Source organism: Rhinopithecus bieti, unplaced genomic scaffold, assembly GCF_001698545.2.
Source record: "Rhinopithecus bieti isolate Rb0 unplaced genomic scaffold, ASM169854v2 scaffold_110, whole genome shotgun sequence".
Taxonomy (NCBI): domain Eukaryota; kingdom Metazoa; phylum Chordata; class Mammalia; order Primates; family Cercopithecidae; genus Rhinopithecus; species Rhinopithecus bieti.
Window position 1 is genome coordinate 1,487,473 of NW_016803311.1, and position 19,931 is coordinate 1,507,403.

Genomic DNA, 19,931 nt, shown 5'->3' on the forward strand with positions numbered 1-19,931 from the left:
AGATGAAGAAACTGAGGCCCAAAGAAATTATGAGGTCAAAGAACTCGCTCAGAATCACTTGACTGGCCAGTGGCAAAGCCAATCTGGAGGTTTTCCACTAATTTATTTTGCCACATTTACACCCAGCATTATGACTGTAAGAAGCTGGAAAATTGAGATAAAGTTGCAGTAACATCCAACTCTTACCCTACCCAGGAAATGATCACTTTCACTTTAACTATTTTGTATGTTCCTTCGTTAAAGGGACTTGAAAGAGCCATTGAAAGTGTGTGGCTCAGCCCTTAGATATGTATGCAACTGTCCTGGGTGGTCACTAATATCTCAATTAGCAGAATAACCTGAAAGTAGAGGCTAAAGCACTTCTGTTTTGTTAGTGTTTTAAGATCAAAACAACTCTTTCCAAAGTTTGAAAGGCTAAGAATTTCAGAAGTTCTTGAGAAATGACAAAAAAGTGGGTTAATAATGTAAACAGAACTCTCCAGATAATAAATATTTTACTGTTCTTGTACAACATTAGGTTAGCTATCCCTGCTTTGCAATTCTTGCTTGCTGTGATTAGCATATGTAAAGTTTTTCAAGGTGACTTATTAAGCTTATTATCTGGGGCTTTAGAAAAAGTTTTGGAATGTAGATCTTTAGATCTTTTCATGCTATGTGAGTTCCTCTAACTTCAAGGTCTAATGAGGTGTGTGTTGGCCTAAGAGTCCTGTGCCTACTAATCATGGTACTATGGTATGTGGCCAAGGTTAAGTCATGACTTAAAACACTTTGCAGAACAACTAAACTCCCTTTATATCCGATGGGCTTTTACCAAATATATGTGTGCATACAATAGTGCATCATATATATTCTATATTAATCTACACTATTTCAACAAATTCACTATGCAAATATTTTCTACATATAGTAACTCAATGTTGATAACAAAATAGAAAATAAAGTACACAAGCAGAGGATCACAGTGTGATTTTAGAGGAGAGACTAGGTTTAACAGAAGGCTCTACCAATGAGGAGTCTTCTTTAACTGGCAATAAACTCAAAGCTGAGAACAGCAGGATCACGCCAGGGGAAATGAGTAATAGTGAGGAAGATGGGGACAGGAGTGCAGAGCTGACAAAGCGAAGGTGCAGGATGAGCTTGGCTATGACAAGTCCACGGAGGATTGTAATTAAAGATCAAGACAGCCATTTGGAATAGACTCAAGAAGAGGATCGTGTGTCCACTGAAAAGAGCAAAGCGATGGGTTAGTCCTTCAGAAGGTCTGCAGAATTACCACTGGCCAGTGAGGGCATGCAAAGCAACCAAAGGAAGCAAAAAACAGACGATTAAAGGGAGTGATCATTAAGGCTATAATGGTGCCTGTAACATTTGAAACATGCCTCCAAGATGAACATAATGTACAACTACATGGCAATGATCTCCTTAAGTCACTACAAAACTCCATTCCATTTTTTAAAATAATACTCATATGATGATCTCACAGCTCTGTGGACAGCAAAGTCCTTGAAAAAGAAAAGCTCAGAATACAAAATGTGTTGGAGGACTGGGGAGGGCCTTTGAGTATTTAAACATGAAGAATATTACTGTTTTATGAGCAAGTTAATCATATACGAAACAGTTCACTATCTAGCAAGCACTACAGACAGAGCTAGTGTGACTTTCACATGCACTAGCTGGGTGACCTTGAGTAAGCCATTTAAACTTTCTAAGCCACAGTATTCTCATCTGTAAAATGGTAATAATAATACCTACCTTGCAGAACTCTTGTGAGAATTAAATGAGATAATGTATGTAAAGCACTCAGAAAGATGCCTGGAACATCTGCCCCGTAATAGATACTAGTTATGATAATGATTATGATGATGAGGATGTTACTTAAAATATTGCAAACATTCAAAATCCTCCTTCTCTCACCCTTTTCAATTACCCTAAAAGGAAGCATCATTCTGCCACTCCCCCTCCTACTCGCAACACATCGATAAATGGACAAGAACTAGGAAAAGCCTGATGTGTTAGAAAAGTTTCTCACCAACTCAGCATATTTCCTCAGAACTTCTAAGTTCAGTCAGCCTCACTCACGCAGGGAGACTAGGGCCCAGCCTAGCTAGAGCCCCACTGCAGGACCCGTCCAAATCACCCCATCACTTACTCCATTAGCACACTCTAAATAAAAGACTCCCCAGCCCTGTCCCTGCTGCACCAGTAAAGGCAGAAGCCACCAATGAGCAGGCTCCGGGAAGAGAAATCCCATTGTATGATAAAGAGCACCAGAAGAGCATCAGCTTAGAGAGACTCCCAAATCCTCCAAATTTGACAGAGTAGAGATTTACCCCTTTACCTGTCATTTCCCAAGGAAGGTCTCCCGACGCCTTCCACATTCTATTTTCAATCTATAGAAAATGTGGGTTCTCCCAATGAGTCCAGAGCCCTTAGACTCTTAGAAGTAACTAGCTATGAGATCTCAGGCAGGACACTTATCCCTCTGGGCCCTGGGATTCCCCGCTAGAAAATAAGAATGTTGTATTAGGTAATCTTAAAGGTCTTTTCTGGAAATAACAGCCTACGAATCTTTAAATATCATTTTAAAAATTACATCAATAAAGCAGAAAGAGATGGATGAATAAATATTTAGATAACGATAAATAGATGACAGATATATAATGAAAGCATGCTTTTATTGGGAAAGTCATAATAATTGAATGACTCAATGATTTGCTTCTACTAGAAAATTTTATATCCTGGGCCCAGATTATCTTGAGAACTTGGTCCTTATTGTCTACCCTCCCACCTCCCACTTCCCACTGCCATTTTCACAATAAAGAAAGGGCTACCTTTAACCAGCACTAGCTCCATCAACGAGGCTTATTCTTAATGAGAAAAAGAGAGGTGGAAAAGAAACAATGACAGTGAATACACAAGGGGTTAAGTGTATTACTCTCTTCTCCTTTCTAAGCAAAGCAAATCCACAGGCTGCAAATGGGAACCATTAGGGTCTGACACTGATTTGGAGGGATTTTCCAAGTCATTATTCCTATCTAGCGTCTTATATTCTCGATTAATAGAACTAGGGAAATAATAATGTCATTTATTGAGTATTTAAGTATGTGCCAGCCACTATGCTGTGTGATTTACACATATAATTGCATTTAATAATCAAAGCAGAGATAAGTTGCTATCCAAAGACCACACAACTAATAAATGGCAGAGTAAGGATCTGAACCCAGGCTTCCCTGATTCTCAGGCTGGTGCTTTTAACCACAGGCATTTCTTTTGGTTGACACTGTATGACCACTATGTGGCCAGATCATCCCACTTGCTGGATGTGGGAGAATGCAAGAGGAAGAACACAAATGTGGTTCTTCCTTGTCCACCTGTTACGGTTCCTGGCACATTCTCTAGTGCAAAAAATAACAACAACTGGGCTGGGCATGGTGGCTCATGTCTGTAATCCCAGCATTTTGGGAGGCCAAGGCGGACGGATCACCTGAGGTCAGGAGTTCGAGACCAGCCTGACCAACATGGAGAAACCCTATCTCTACTAAAAATACAAAATTAGTTGGGCATGGTGGCACATGCCTGTAATCCCAGCTACTCAGGAGGCTGAGGCAGGAGAATTGCTTGAACCCAGGAGGCGGAGGGTGCAGTGAGCCGAGATGGCGCCATTGCACTCCAGCATGGGCAACAAGAGTGAAACTATGTCTCAAAAATAATAATTAATAATAACAACAACTATTACTGCTACCACTATTACAACTACTACCACTACCAATTACTGAGAATTATGTTTTGTCAGATACTGTGTTTGGTTTATATAAGAATTATTTTCCCCATTTTACAGATGAGAATACTTGAAATTCTAAGAGGCCAATAAGTCAGGTCAATCCAGCTTATAAACTGGAGATAAATTTAGAACCCAATACTATCTTACACAACCCAAAATATGAAAGATTTGAATTCTGGAATCAGGACCACATTAATTAAATTAACATAGGAGACTAACTTGTGCAAAGCCCTCTATTCTTTTGAAGCCAAAAAAACACAAAACAAAACAAACAAACAAAAGAAAACAAAAAACACAGCTTCTTTAAATTGGAAAACGCCCTTAAAGAAAAAAAAAAAAAGACTGGGTAATGTTCAATAAAAATAAGACAAGACACTATGATCTGGCAAAAGGAAGTGGGTCAGTACCAAGTTGAAGAGTGTTTAGTCGTAGGGCAATCGGGGAGGTACCTTACATAAGCCATGTTCAACCCAAACGAAAATGAAAATAGGCAGGAATGTCCAGAGGGGTGTTGTCTCCTCTTGCCCCATTCATTTTTGCTAGGCACACAGCATGGTAGTAAAAAGTAACTGACACACATTAAGGAACCTATTAACTTTAAATTTGATTATTTTCTATGTCAAAATAATAATTTAAACCAAATAATTCATTGTAATTAAATAAGTAGTACACAAAGAAGAGCACGTTAAGATGTTGGAAACTTTTATTTTGTCTGATACTAAAACCTATGAAGATGTAGCTATGGCCATGCTTTTTTTCGAGAAATCCACAGATATGCTTTATAGAAGACAATATATGTAACAATTTTTTAAACTGAGGAATAATTTCACTATAGTCTTTGAGTCTATGGTGATCTCACATGCTATATCTCTAAGCTGTATAACAGCCTTATATCCTACCAACTCCCCTAAAGGACACCCATATGTTATTCATAGGATCCAAACAAGCATATTTTACTACACCCATGCGGTTTTCATGATGTTCCCATCCTAGGATGATCTTTCTCTTTCTCTATTTGTTAAATCTATTCATATTTCAAGAACACTCTCAAATATCCTTCCTGTACAACTTATTTTCAAATAAACTCAAGAAAATATAAGCAATTTAGAGCTTCCCTTCTTTATTATTGTGGAATACACATATAAAAAGTTAATAAGGCCGGGTATTGTGGCTCATGCCTGTAATTCCAGCACTTTAGGAGGCCAAGGAGGGTGGATCATCTGAGGTTAGGAGTTCGAGACCAGCCTGACCAACGTGGAGAAACCCCGTCTCAACTAAAAATACAAAACATTAGCTAGGCATGGTGGTGGATGCCTGTAATCCCAGCTACTCAGGAGGCTGAGGCAGGAGAATCACTTGAACTCATGAGGCAGAGGTTAATGTGAGCAGAGATCATGCCATTGCACTCCAGCCTGGGCAACAAGAGTGAAACTCCATCTCAAAAAAAAAAAAAGTTAATAAAACATTTATGCACATTTTTCCAAATTCTGAAGCAAATACTTCTGTAACTATCACCCAGATTAAAGAATCCATAAGAGTCCCAAAATGTCCCTGTGTGCCCTTCCCATGTTATAACCTTCTCCCTCACCAATGCAGGAAACCCCCACTGAGTACTATAATCATATTCTGAGTATTATTATTGTATTCTTCCTTTTCTTTGTAATTTTCACATAATGATACATCCCTAAACAGTACGTTCAGCTGTTTGTTTTAGAACATTACGTGGATAGAATCATTTAGAATCATACTATATGTATTATTTCCCCTCTTGCTTCTTTTACTCCATAGCATACTTCTGAGATTTGGCCACGTTGCTGGGAGCAGCTGTGGTTCATTTACCTTAATTGCTATGTACTGTTCCACTTTATGATTACACTTCAACTTCTTTAGCTACATTAGAATGTAGATAAGACCTTTGGGTTGATTCCAATTTGGGGCAATTCTGACATGTCTATTCTTGTCCAAGAATCCTAGTACAATAATAACTGAACTTCTCTAAGATTCAAATGTAATAGATAATGCCAAACGATTTTTTCAAATTGGGCCAATTAAATTTCCACAAGCAGTGCAGAAGTATTTCTCTTCTACATTCTCACCAACATTTAGTATTGCCAAGTTTAAACAATGTTTTAACCAATCAGTTGGGTATATATTGGCAACTTACAGTGGTTTTCATTTGCATTCCTTTGCTTCCCAATGAGGTTGAACATATTTTCATATTTTTATTGACCACTTAGATATCTTCTTCTGGGAAGGGCCTATTTACCCACTTTACCACTGACTTATCTTTTTTATTATGACTCATTTATATAAGAATATTCATTTTGTTATACATTATGGATACTTTAAACATATATAAATGAATATAAGTTAAAGATACTACCCTGTATCTATTTTGGATATATATTTCTTCATAAAATCTAAATCAGTGTTGTCTAATATGGTATCCAGTAGACACATGTGGCTATCGAGCATTTGAAATGTGGCTAGTGAGAATAAAGAAGCATTTTTTAAAATTAAATTAAACTTAATTTAATTACATAGGCATATGTAGCTACTGGCTACCATATAGGACAGTACAATAGTAAATATGAGTCTTTTGTCAGCTACATATCTTATAGATATATTTTCCCACTCTGTGATCTGTCTTTTCATTATCTTTTTGTCATAATTTGATAAATAAAAGACTTTAAATTTAATATAGTTGAATTTATCAAACTCATCTTTCATTTTTAGAAGTATTTTGCTTTACACACACAAAAAAATTTCCCTACTCCAAGTTCAAGTTCATGAGATATTCCTATAGTGTCTCTATTTTACCTCTCACATTTATATCTCAAATTGATTTTTGTATATGCTGTGAAGTGAGAAATGTATTTCTTTTTTTAGACAGATATGAAATTTTTTCAGCACTAGTTATTAAAAAGTCTATCTTTTTTCCACCAATCTGCCATGCCCTTCTATTATTCATCAAGTGACCGTTATTGGGGCTCTGTTTTGGAAATTTTCTATTCAATTTCATTGATATATTTGTATACCCTTGCAAAAATGTTACACCATTCAGCTTTAAAATAATCCAATCTGATAATTATTTTTTAATTGGAGCAATTTTAGTTAATGTAATGTAAAATAAATCTTGGTATCTGGTAAAACAATTTTTCCCGTCGTATTCTTTCTCTTTAAGTGTTTTGACTGTCCTTAGCTGTTTGCAATTTCAAGTTAATTTTAGAATCTATTTGTTAAATTCTGCAAAAAAAAAAAAATCTGCCACATATTCATTTCAATTAACTTGAATCTTATATCATTTGGGGGTGAGTTAATAATTTTAAAATGCAGTCTTTCAATATGTAAATACAGCATTTCCTTTCCTCTACTTCAATTTATAATGCTTTACATTATTTTTTGGTCTTTGCAGATACATTTAAAAAATGAACCAATAAAACAAAACAAAAAACTAAGACTTATCATCTCTTTTTTCATTTTCTGAAGACTTTGTGTAAGAGTATACTTTTTCTCTGGGCACGGTGGCTCACGCTTATAATCCTAGCACTTTGGGAGGCCAAGGTGGGTGGATCTCCTGACGTCAAGAATTCAAGACCAGCCTGGCCAACCTGGTGAAACTCTGTCTCTACTGAAAATACAAAAATTAGCCAGACGTGGTGGCGGGCGCATGTAATCTCAGCTATGCAGAAGACTGAGGCAGGAGAATCACTTGAACCCGGGAGGCTGAGGTTGCAGTGAGCTGAGATCGGCCACTGCACTCCAGCCTGGGCCACAGGGGCAAGACTCCATCTCAAATAGTAACAAAATAACAATTTTTCTTTCTTTAATGGTTGACAAGACTTGCCAATGAAGCTAACTAAGCCTGGCACACTTTTTAAGGAAGATTCCTAATACTAATAATTAAATGTTTAAATGATCATAATCTTTGAGTTTTCTATTTATTTGTAAATCAATATTGGTGAGCTATATTTTCTAATAATTTTTCTATTTCAACTAATTTTTTAATTCATCAACATAAAATTTTACAATGACTTCTTATCTCTTTATTTCATGTAGCACTTCTAGTGACATCCCCATTTTTCTTCCTTAGACCATTTGTACCTTATATTGTTTTGTGTTGACTAGCCTTACCAGACATTTATAAATGTATAAGTTTAAAAAAACTTTAGGTTTCATGAATACTTTCCAATATACGTTTATCATAAATTTCTTTTTTTTTACTCTCATCTTGATCATTTCCTTCCTTTTATACTCTTTTAGATTATTTTATTCTCCTCCTAACTTCATGAGACAGATGTCTAGTTTATTATTTTCTTTCTTTTTTAAAATATAAGCTATAAAGACTGTAAATTTCCCTCTAAGGATTGTTTTATCTGCATCCTACATATAATGGTATGTAGCATTTTAGTTATTGTTCAATTCAAAATAGTTTCTAAACTTCTATTATGATTTCATCTTTAAAACATGAGTTATTTATCCCAAACATATGAGATTCTCTAGTTGTCCTTTTGCTTTTTACTTATAGCTAAATTGCACTTCAATCAGGAAGCACGAGGTCTTCCTGGCCTTAATTTCAGTCCCTTTGAAATTCACCGAGATGTAATTTAAGTTTTGATAAATGGTCAATTTCCTAAATGTTTCATACATGTTTGAAAAAAAGGAATATTTGGTAGCTTTTTACTAGAGTGTTCTGTATTTACCTGTTAATGTCAAGTTTGTTAATCATATTAATCAAATCTCCTATATCCATATCAGTAACTAAGAAAAGTGTTTTTAAAACCTCCTATCATAATCACAAATATTTTTATTTCTCATTATACAACTGTTAATTTTATATTATATACTTTGAGATTTGCTACTAGGTTCATATAATCTAAAATGTTTATATTATAATCTAAAACATTTAATCCATCGAAGTGACCCATCTGTCTAAAGTCTATTTTATCTGATGTTAATATAGCTGTATTAGTGTTATTTTGACTAATGTTTGCATGGCATATGTTTTTCCAACTTTTTATAGTTACTCTTTCAGTACCATTATGTTTTAGATGTCACTTATAAACAGAATATTATTTTTAATACAATATGAAAATGATTTTGTAATTTCAGCAATTTTAGTTAATGTAATTATTGGGCTTAAATTTATCACCTTATTTTTGTATTTTCGATTTGTTCCACTCCTCCTCTGTTTCTTCTTCTTTCTCTCTTTCTTTCCTTTCTTTATAATGATTGAATATTTTTATCATTTTTTATTTCCAAACTGCTAATTGTAAATTCTACATTTGGTTTCTGGTGTTCAAGAGATTGTCCTAGAAATTAAAATATATCTACTTAATTTATCAAAGTTTAGACTTAATTCATATCATTACCCCTCTCTCAGAAAATACAAGTATCTTGGGACACTTTAACCCCGTTAACTTTCCTGCCTAATTTATACATACATTTTGTTGTCATTATTTTTCCCATTTTTAATTGCATCACTATTAGTCACCTTTACTTTTTTGCAAATGGCTAATAATCATTTAGGTTCACATTTTCTACTCCACTTGCTCTTCACTCCATCTTGCATCTCAGACATTTCATTTTAGGCTCATGTTCATTAGAATATCCTTTACTGAAGGTTTGCTGGTGTTGAAAATTCTAGTTTTTATTTCTCCAAATCTTTAAAACTTTCATTTCATTCTAAAAGACATTTTCACTGGTGTAAAATTCTAAGGTGTCAGTTATTTTCTTTTGGCACATAAATTTTCTACTATGTCCTGGCTTTTGCTGTTCTTGATAGGTCAGGAGTTCATCTGTCTGTCATTTCTCTATAATAATCTTCCACTACTCTATAACTTCTTTTAAGATATTCTCAACTTAGCTGATTTTCTGCTGTAATATTATGATATAATTTTTAGGCAGAAATCATATTGAGATATAAATGTTACATATATTTATTTATGCTTCTTAGTTCTTATTAAGCCTTTTGAACCTATAGATTTGACTTTTTCTTCTTGTAGATCTGCTCATTTATAAATATAGGTAGATAAACAGAGCTATTTTGAGGCCATGCTGTTAAGTATGTACAAATTCAAAATTGTTACATAGTTCTGGTAAAATCAACTTTTATCATCAGTATGTGATCGTGGAAAATGGAAAATCTAAAGCATTATTTCTTCAGATATATTTTTTTCTGACTATTTTCTCTCACCACTCTGATTATATGCATGGAAGACAGTGGGAAAGGTCTCTGCCTGCTGCCTTCTTCAGACCCCTCATCCAGTTCACTAATTCTCTCTTTAGCTCTATACAAATCAGCTACTAGATCAATCAGATGAGCTTTTATTATACTTTCAGTTATTTTCTGTTCCTAGAAGTTTTAGTTGGCTCTTTTACAAATCTTCAAAAATACTTTTTGCACTTTCCTGGTTCCTGGAGATATTTTTAAACTTCCCTTTTATTTATTTAAATGTGGTAAGCATAGTTGTTTCATAATATATGCCCAACAATTCCAAAGTCTGGAGAAAGTGCTGATCTGTTTCTGCACTCTGTTGTTTCCTCTAGTTTTCTTTGACTATACAGTTCACTGCCCTTGAAAATGAAGGAGTGGGGAGGTGGTTCCCAGCAATCTAGGATGTCTTCCTTAAAGAAGTTTTGCATTTGCTTCTGCCAGGTGCTTAAAATAACTACTGACCCAGAACTATCTCAAACTAAATTCACTGCTGGAGGGTTCTTGACCATTCATTTATGCAAATATAGCTTACAACTATTCTGATGAGCTGAGAGCCAGCAACTTCTCAGGGATAGGGTCTTGTTTTTTGTTGTTGTTGTTTTCTTCACTTTCCCATCCACAGCCCCCTTCTGCTCAGCCTCAAGGGCACTCTCCATAAAATTGCCTGTGCATATAATCACAGGTTATTTCTGGTTCTGAGAGTCCAGCTTAATATGGGAGGGTTTCCCTAGACTCCCCACTTGGGTTGAGTTCCCAGATTTGTTTCTGCCTTCTTCTGCCAGGCCATGAAAAGTACAGCTTAATTATCAGCAAATACCATTGGGTTAACAGAGCTCCCAATACTTTTCTTGGATTTCAGCGTCATGATGCCTTATCTTCTTATAGCAATTTGATGGTTTCAGACATCCTTTTATTGACATTTTAATTTGTTGTTAGTAGAGGGTTGGGCTAAATAGCCATACAGCCATATTCTCAGAAACGAATGGTCTTTTTTTATGCCTCTGTCACTTAACATACTCCATCTTGTACCTGGCCCCCTAATTACAAGTAAACCCATAAATCCACAGGTAGTCAGGACCTAACCTCTTGTCCTTCTATGTCAAAGCTCAAAGTGCACTAAGCACTAAAGGGCAATTCTTGTACCACTTTTCCATCTCCTCTCATATCCTTATTTTATAGTTTCACTGTATTCAGTCAATTCCAAGAACAACTTTTTGAGTTTCAATAACAATAGGGTTGTGGAGAGACAATGTCTCACTTGATCTAGAGAAAAATGGTTATATCCTAGGAAACGTATGGTTTTCACACATTTCATGTAGGCAGTGTATGTCTGCTTATGAATATGTTTGTATGTGTATGAAAGAGAGAAAGAGACAGAGAATGTGTTTGAGATTTAATCGGGCAAAATCAATTCCATTTTGTTATACACAGTGCTTCATGCCTTATGTTAATGAACATGATGACAATGATTTCCTTAGCTGGATAACAAGAATAAACTGTTCTAGCAATGTCATTGTCAAAATGTATATACAACCCAAGAAGCCAGGCCATTAGTGAATAGGATTAATTTGTATCATATTAATTTGTAATTTTAGTATTTAATATAATTTATAAAAATTCACATTTTCTATGTATAATTCAGACCCTATGTGCATGACTCTTACTGAGAATAATGTTTGCAACAGATTTATCTCTATGAAGATGCAGCATACTAGGTTACTTAGCCATTAGTTAAAACTATGCAGATTACTTAATATCTTCTGGTGTCAGATGTTTCACATAAATCAAATGACATGGACATGAAGCTGTGTAAGATTCCTCCCAGCCTCACAATTTCCAAAAATTTATTTGTAGTAAAATCATTCATTCTAAATGGAAAACAATCTCAAAAAAATAAGTTTTTTTATGAACTCATTATATGCAACAACGTGAAAGAATCTCATGGGCAAGATACTAAGAAAAAGTCTCCAGAGGGCCAGGCATGGTGGCTCATGCCTGTAATCCCCATACTTTGGGAAGCCAAGATGGATGGATCACTTGAGGTCCAGATTTCGAGTCCAGCCTGGCCAACATGGTGAAACCCTGTCTGTACTAATAATACAAAAATTAGCCAGGCGTGGTGACGCGCACCTGTAGTCCTGGCTACTCTGGAGGCTGAGACGTGAGAATTGCTTGAGACCATGAGGCAGAGAGGCTGCAGTGAGCTGAGATCACTCCACTGCACCTCAGCCTAGGTGACAGAGTGAGACTCTGCCTCAGGAAAGAAAAAAAAAGGCCTCAGACACAAGAGTACTATTGCTGGATTCCCTTTATATGAAGTTCAAGAACAGGCAAAATTTATCTCAGGTTGACAGAAGTCTGAGTCTGAAGAGTGGTAATAACATAAGAGGGAATGGTATTGACTGGAAAGGGGCATGAAGAAACTGATTTGCTGGAAATGTTTTATATCTTTATCTGCTTAGTGGTTATATAGATGTTATACATAAGAAAAAATTCATCAAGTTTTCTATTTGAGATGAGTGCAGTTTGCTGTGTGTATGTTACACCTTGATTTAAAAAAAAAAAGTATATGAACAAGAACTCAAGAAATGGGAAATTACAGATTTAATTATTTCAATGTTTCTTAAAATTCAGGATAAAATAATTCATCTTTTTCTTTAAAAGAGTGTCCATGAATGGCATTTTACTTATTACTGCCCTAAGTGCCTTAATTGGAAATGTGTACAGTATTTTAAAATCCTAAAACTGTATTTTTTTTAATTTTAAAAAGTCCTAATTCAACTTTTCAGCAGGGCAGAATGGCATCCTCACCCATCCTACCCCATACCCCAGTTATTTTGAACTCATGATGTTCTAACTGTATACTTTTTCCTAAACATCACAGGAATATCTATACCATTTAAGTTATTCTGAAAGCTAAGCCTTCTCAGTCCTCCAACAATCTCCATCATCCAAGAAAAAGATGAGAAAACCACACATATATATCTCAATGAACCACATATTTGAAGGGAAAAAAAAACAGAAAAGAACATATAGTGCTCAGTTATAATCAGAAATCCTGGAAACTTGTCAAACATGTATATTATCTTGAGACAATTGAGACTGTTAATAGTTGCCAGCATTATCCCCACGAGCATCATGCTAAGAGCATGTAACTAGTGGTATGGCATCAGATAACCATAACAATTCATGAGTTAGATACTAATATTGTCCCATATTGCAGATGAGAAAACTAAAGATTAAAAGAGTTTTTAAAAATGTACCCAAGTTGATATGGCTAGTAACTAGTAGATGGATTTAAACTCAGGAAGCCTGGTCTCAGAGCAAAATTCTTAACTATCACACCCTAAAGCTCTTCCTTATAATGAGTTGAACTCTGTCTCCCTCTACCTTGTACCTGATCTTTGAGGAGACATAGAACAATGTTAATCTCCTTCCCTATAACATTTCAAATACATGAAGGCAACTGTCATGCCCTGCCCTGAACCTCTCTACTCAAGTTAAATAACACTATTTCCTTCCACAGGTTTTTCTACAACTCGTTTCAAGTCATCTCCCCTTGCTTGAGACATCTGACAAAACACACACCAGTATATTCAGTGATTGTCTTGTCTTGAAGGAAGAATATTTCAAAGTGGCCTGGTAAGTGCATAACACGAACACACTGCTGCACTGCTCCAGAAGAGAAGAGCCACTTTCACGGAATCCAGAAATGCTTGGTAAAGAGTGGAGTGACCTGAAGAAGGAGTCCTGGGATTGTGTGTCCACCATGCTCACTATAAATGGCTGCTGGCTTGTACTCTGTAACAAACGCCGTCTCCAAAAAAATGATATGAATATACTTTCTTCTCTCCTTCTGCCTTCACAAGCTCATCAAAGCCAATGATCCTCGAACAGCACACAGGGCAAAATTTTGGAGCTCCAAATTCCACAGCTCAGGCAGGCCATGTTATAGAGGGCTTCATTTAAAGTCGACTTACTACTGCTTACATGTATAGAAGATCATATGCTAAGCCAGGACTGGCTGTGAGAACAACCACAGCCAAGACAGATGAACACTACCATTAATGATAGCTTGTCTTTGGTAAGGACTACCTGGATTCATCCCAGGGTATTTAAAAGTCTATTGTTCATGTTGAACGGTCAGTAGTAACAGCACCTTCAGGTTAGTACCTCAGGATAGGGCTGTGTGTCCTAGTGATGTAGAACTCGAATGTACAGGGAGGGCAGGAAATAATGAGCATTGTTCTTAAATCCAGTAAAACTTTCTGATCAGGCTTATCAAAGTCTCAGGGAAAAATATCAACTGGGTGTATCATTCCAGACACAGGCACCACATGGTCTGGTGCCCAGCGCTAATGCACTGTGAAAGCAGATTGCATCCAGCGGCCTGACGGCTGACACTTCACTTGTCCTTAAAATGGGACAAAGACTAGAAAGACTCGGGAAGAAAAAGGATAAGAAAGGGCCTTAAGGTGTCAAGGAATATCTAGCAACAATAAAGGTAAATGTGACGAGGAAGTAACTAGAGAGAAAAGAGTGCTGTAAATCAGAGACAAATGAGTGGCGGCTGTCCCGACTTACATAAGTGTCAGGAAAGAGAGGAAGGACCTGAATTAGAAAATATTAAGCATCATTGTAAAAGTTCTTGTTTCTAAAGACAGGTCATCAGAGACTATGGAACAACAAAGAAATACTATATCCTATAGTTTTAGAAACAATCTCCGCCAGGTGCGGTGGCTCAAGCCTGTAATCCCAGCACTTTGGGAGGCTGAGACGGGCGGATCACGAGGTCAGGAGATCGAGACCATCCTGGCTAATACGGTGAAACCCCGTCTCTACTAAAAAAATACAAAAAAAACTAGCCGGGCGAGGTGGCGGGCGCCTGTAGTCCCAGCTACTTGGGAGGCTGAGGCAGGAGAATGGTGTAAACCCGGGGGGCGGAGTTTGCAGTGAGCTGAGATCCGGCCATTGCACTCCAGCCTGGGCAACAGAGCGAGACTCGGTCTCAAAAAAAAAAAAAAAAAAAAAAAAAAAAAATCCCCAATTAAGTCAACTAAAATATTTATCTAGACAAACCAAGAGCAGAAGCCACTTATATTATGTTTCAGGAATGGGTTTGACTATGTTCAAAAGTTCAAATAATTGAGATTTTCTTATAAAATTTAATCTTAGCCAAATTGCTTCCAAACCTGGTTATTTCATTACTGACAAATGTAATAATGTTCCTAGGGCTCAGATCTTATTACTATTAAATACTTATTAAGTATCCCTTGTGTGCTGAATGATGCACGTTATAGGGGGATGAATGTTATGTGCGCCCTCCCTCGAATTGCTTAGAGTCTTATAAAACTGATAGGACACACACACATAAACACCCCCAAATTTCTTCCAGGGGATATTTAGAGTATTTGCAAGAATCTATGTCTCTAAAATGCCTTGGTGTTAGGTTCCTGGATGAAAACTGACCCAGACTTGCTTGATGAAATGGGGAAAACACATGGACAAGATTATGCTAGCAATACGCAGCCTTCTCTCGCTTTCTCTCTGGTTTCAAAGAAGATGCAGCCGCTCCTGTCCATAGCTAATCCTTTGACACAAGTCCTCCTTCCTCTTCCTCTCTTTGCCACTGCTTTGGCTAAGGTCTTCATCTTTTCTGGCCAGGGTTACTGGGAAGGTCTCTAAATGAGCTCTGCCACCAATTCACATTGCTCTAAGCAACCCTGCCGCACACCATTTCCCAGGGAAATATTTTGTTGTAAAATATAAACCTCACTATGTCATTCCTCTGTTTAAAGATTCTTCAGTGGATTCCTGCAGCTCTGAGGATATAGTTCAAATTAATCCTTTAGCATGACTGAAAATGATCATTGTGGTTTGCATCTTTCATAGATTTTTACTTTCATCTCATGGCATCTCTCAGGAACCCATTTACACCAAACCAATTGCCCTTTACTTCAAGGTTTCCAAATCTGTCATGCTTGTTTGCATCTCCATACCGCAGCTTTCACACTGATGGGTATCTGGGGTATCCTTTCCTCCTCTCCTTGTCTAGCCATCAAACTTCAGTTTACATGTCACCGTTATGTAAAAGATATTTTCCAACCCTTTCTGCATCTCCCTGGACCAGGCCCTTTCTCTTCTCCTATGGACCCCCAGATACCTCTACTGTCGCACGTACTACCATAGTGAGTCTTATCATCTCCTCAACTAGACATGAACTCCTTTGGAAAAATGACTGTACCTAATTCATTTTTGTATCTCGAACATTTAGCACAGAATTTACAAGAAAAAAAATAAAAAATAATGAGCCAAGCAGAATAAGATGATAGTTTTGAATAAGAAATGAATGAACGATGACATAGGTGCTTCAGCCAGAGGGGACTGTACAGAAGGATCAGATGTCAGAGCCTACACATCAAAGCCTTGCTAGAAGTCGGAGGCAGAGGATGTGGAAGTCTGGCGAAGTAAGCAACGAGAAGGCCTTGTCAAGGAAAGCAAGCAAGCCTCAGAAGTCTGCTCTGACCTCACCACTTGGCAAACAGGAACAACCCCCAACCTCTGTAGTTTGTGTCAATATTCATTATTCTTCACATAGCTCTCCTTGGCTACCTGTTTACCCCTGGCAATAAATCAAAATCATGTCTTCTGTCTTTCTGGTGGGTCCCTTTTCTTATATGGCTTTGAAGGAAAAAGATTTTCTTCTCCCTCCCTTTTCCATGAATCATGATCTAGACCTCAGGGTCTCCCGCCAGCCCAGTACGTACACAGGCACCCTCAAAATGACCAGGCCACATGAAAGATTCCATAGGGGTGCTGTGGTCCAGCCCCCGCAGAAGGTGGATGACCACAGACACACAGGGGAAGGTACTCAAATCCCTGCTCACTTCAGGCTCTTTCATTCTCTGCCTTCTCTGTTTTTTCCATCCCCTCACACTATTTCTTCTATGAAGAAAGCGTTTAGCTAGAAAACGGCAGGCTTGACTGCCCCTGCCATCAGTGCAGCGAAGCTTTGCCATACTGTGCATGCAGTGCGGAGAGACAGAGATGAAAGCAGCCACACTCGGGACCAGGGAATAAGCGACTAGTGCGCACGAATTAACCAAGCCCCTCAGAACTCGCCTGCTGCCTCTTCCCTCAGCAACTGCACCTTACACAGGGAGGAGCTGCTACCCTGAAAGGGCACTGTGCTGTAGACGGTTCCTTCGCGCTTCCCACCCCAGGAAGCGTGGCGCGCTCATTAAGCTGGAGCTGATGCCATAGCTCTTCCATCACAGGCTGACATTCACTCTGGGTGCAATCTAACAACTCTGTGCAGTGAATAATAACCAGTTGGGGTCTCTTGCCACTCACAGAGAATCAGCAGAGAGAGAGAGAAGCAAAAGAGAGGAGAAACAAGCAGATGTTAAAGAAGAAGAAAAGAGAAAGTAAGTGAAACATAAAGCGAGAGCGGAAAGTGAATCACTTTCCAAAGGTTTAGCATGTAAAGGAAATGACGTGTGAACAATGCTGAAAGGAATTAGTACTCCTATTGAAGCTATGTATTGAACATGACCTGCAGGAAACTGACCTTAGGGTTTCAGAGAGTATAGTTGGTCTAAAAGAGCAATGGGCTCACCTGAGCCTCCTGCTCAGAGCTCTGTACTTGTGGGCACAGGGTGAGGATGTAGCCTGGCTCTGAATCTGAAGTGTCCGGTGCACAAGAGTCAAAGCCACTGCAGTATGGAAGGAGTGTGCTCTTAGTATTTGGAGATGCTGGATTCAAATGACTGTTTTTTTCAGTATGACTAGACCTCTAGGAGTCTCAGTTTCCTCATCTGTAAAATGAAGATGAATATGCTTCATGGAGTTCTTCGAGGGGAGTGAATGCATGTGCATTTCGTAAAGTGCATTTTTGGTGCCTCCCAATGGGAAAAAACAAGAGGCAGGAAGGTAAGAGGGGTCAGGATGCACATAAAAAATCCCTGGGTCCCCTCCTCAAGATCTCTGCTTAGAAAACGAGGTAGGTGGGCTCCTGCCCCTACAGGCTAGAATTGTGGTCCCATACCTCAGTGGGTTTGGTAACACCTCATCTCACTCCTCAGTCCTCCCATCAGAAAGAAATGACTAAGCTCCCCAAGCATGCCCCCCAGCCTTCCACCTGAGTTGAGAGTAACAGTGGCAGTGGAAAGCTATAATCCCATGTGAAAAGGATAGAAACTCAATGCCCAGAGTCTACATGGCCTGGATGGAGGATCCCACATAGATCTTTAGTACTGTTGGAGCCACACTTACCATATTTCCTTTTCTTTCCTAAAACAAAAGTCTCATGAAAGCACAACATTCAAGTATGGTTTTAGAGGCCAGAATCTTCCATTCAACACCCCTGATGCCCTTCCTGTACTCACCCTACTAGCACACAACCCAAGACACTTGTGGAATGACTGACGGGAAAACAGATGACAGAAGAGAAATTTTTTAGAGCCTCCAGAAGGCCCTAAGCAGTGCCCCCTTTGAGAGCCAACTATGCCAAGAGGGCTTATAACTGTGGTGCTGGAGGCAGGGAAGGAATCCTAAAGGGTACTGAACTGCTGGTGCTGCTGTCTGTGAGGCACTGGGTGAGTCACTTTGTCCCTCTGGGCCTCTGGTTCAACCTCTGAAAATTGAATAGTTACAAACTGTCTGCTTGTCTGCAATATGCCACCTGCAGGTGAGTTTTGTCTGGGCATCATTGAGATGTTGCTGAATTGTTGTGTTGTGTAGTGTGAATATGAAACACTAGACGAGGCACACACTCCAACTCTCCCTATTGCCCTACACTCAGGGACTTCCAGCGTTTACATCACCTACCTTGCCCCAAGGCCATCTCCACTGTAAATGCTCAGTGGAGATAATGGTTTCTCAGGGACCACTTTCTAGATGTGTGACCTTAGACAACTTACTTTCTCTCTCCAAACCTCAGTTTCCTCATCTGTAAAATAGATGTAATAGTAGTATCTACCTCATAGCATAGCTGAGACTATTAAATGAGTTAATTTATGAAAAATGCTTAGTACAGAACCTGGCACATAGAACAGTATCTGCTACATCATCATCATTATTATTATTAATTATATTTTCATCTTTGATCTTAGATTCAGCAGATCCTCATTCCATTCATTAGCTTACCATAGAAGAAAAATTTACGTCAGCATCAGCTTTTAACAACAGACTCTGAGCAAGTGGTTGAGCACGAACCAGGCTCTATGAGATGAATGAATGGGGCAACCAGGTCAATTTCTTCAAATCAATTGTCTTGCCTTTTCACTACTGGTCGCCTGCCTACCTCATCCCCCCTCCTCCCCACCCCTAAAGCCAAAAAAGCACTGAACTTAAGAGTTAGAAGCATCAGGTTCCAGCTTGTACCCTCTTTTCCATGGTACTTAATGCCTCTTAGCCTCAGCTTTTTCATCTGTAAAAAACAGACCACAACACAAGGAGGTATCGTCTCACCCCAGTTAAAATGGCTTTTATCAAAAAGGTAGGGAATATGTTTGCTCTTGCTTCTCCAGTTCTTTTAATTGTGCTGTTAGAGTGTCAATTTTAGATCTTTCCTGCTTTCTCTTGTGGGCATTTAGTGCTACAAATTTCTCTCTACACACTGCTTTAAATGTGTCCCAGAGATTCTGGTATGTTGTATCTTTGTTCTTATTGGTTTCCAAGAACATCTTTATTTCTGCCTTCATTTCGTTATGTACCCAGTAGTCATTCAGGAGCAGGTTGTTCAGTTTCCACGTAGTTGAGTGGTTTTGATTGAGTTTCTTAGTCCTGAGTTCTAGTTTGATTGCACTGTGGTCTGAGAGACAGTTTGTTATAATTTCTGTTCTTTTACATTTGCTGAGGAGTGCTTTACTTCCAATTATGTGGTCAATTTTGGAATAAGTGCGATGTGGTGCTGAGAAGAATGTACACGTA

General features: G+C 38.1%; 1 protein-coding gene across 1 annotated transcript in view; it reads right to left on the minus strand.

Annotated features, from left to right (window-relative positions):
* GRIN2B (glutamate ionotropic receptor NMDA type subunit 2B) overlaps positions 1–19,931 on the minus strand; it is a 426,741-nt gene that overhangs the window by 338,042 nt on the left and 68,768 nt on the right. The gene's annotated exons all lie outside the window — the stretch shown is intronic.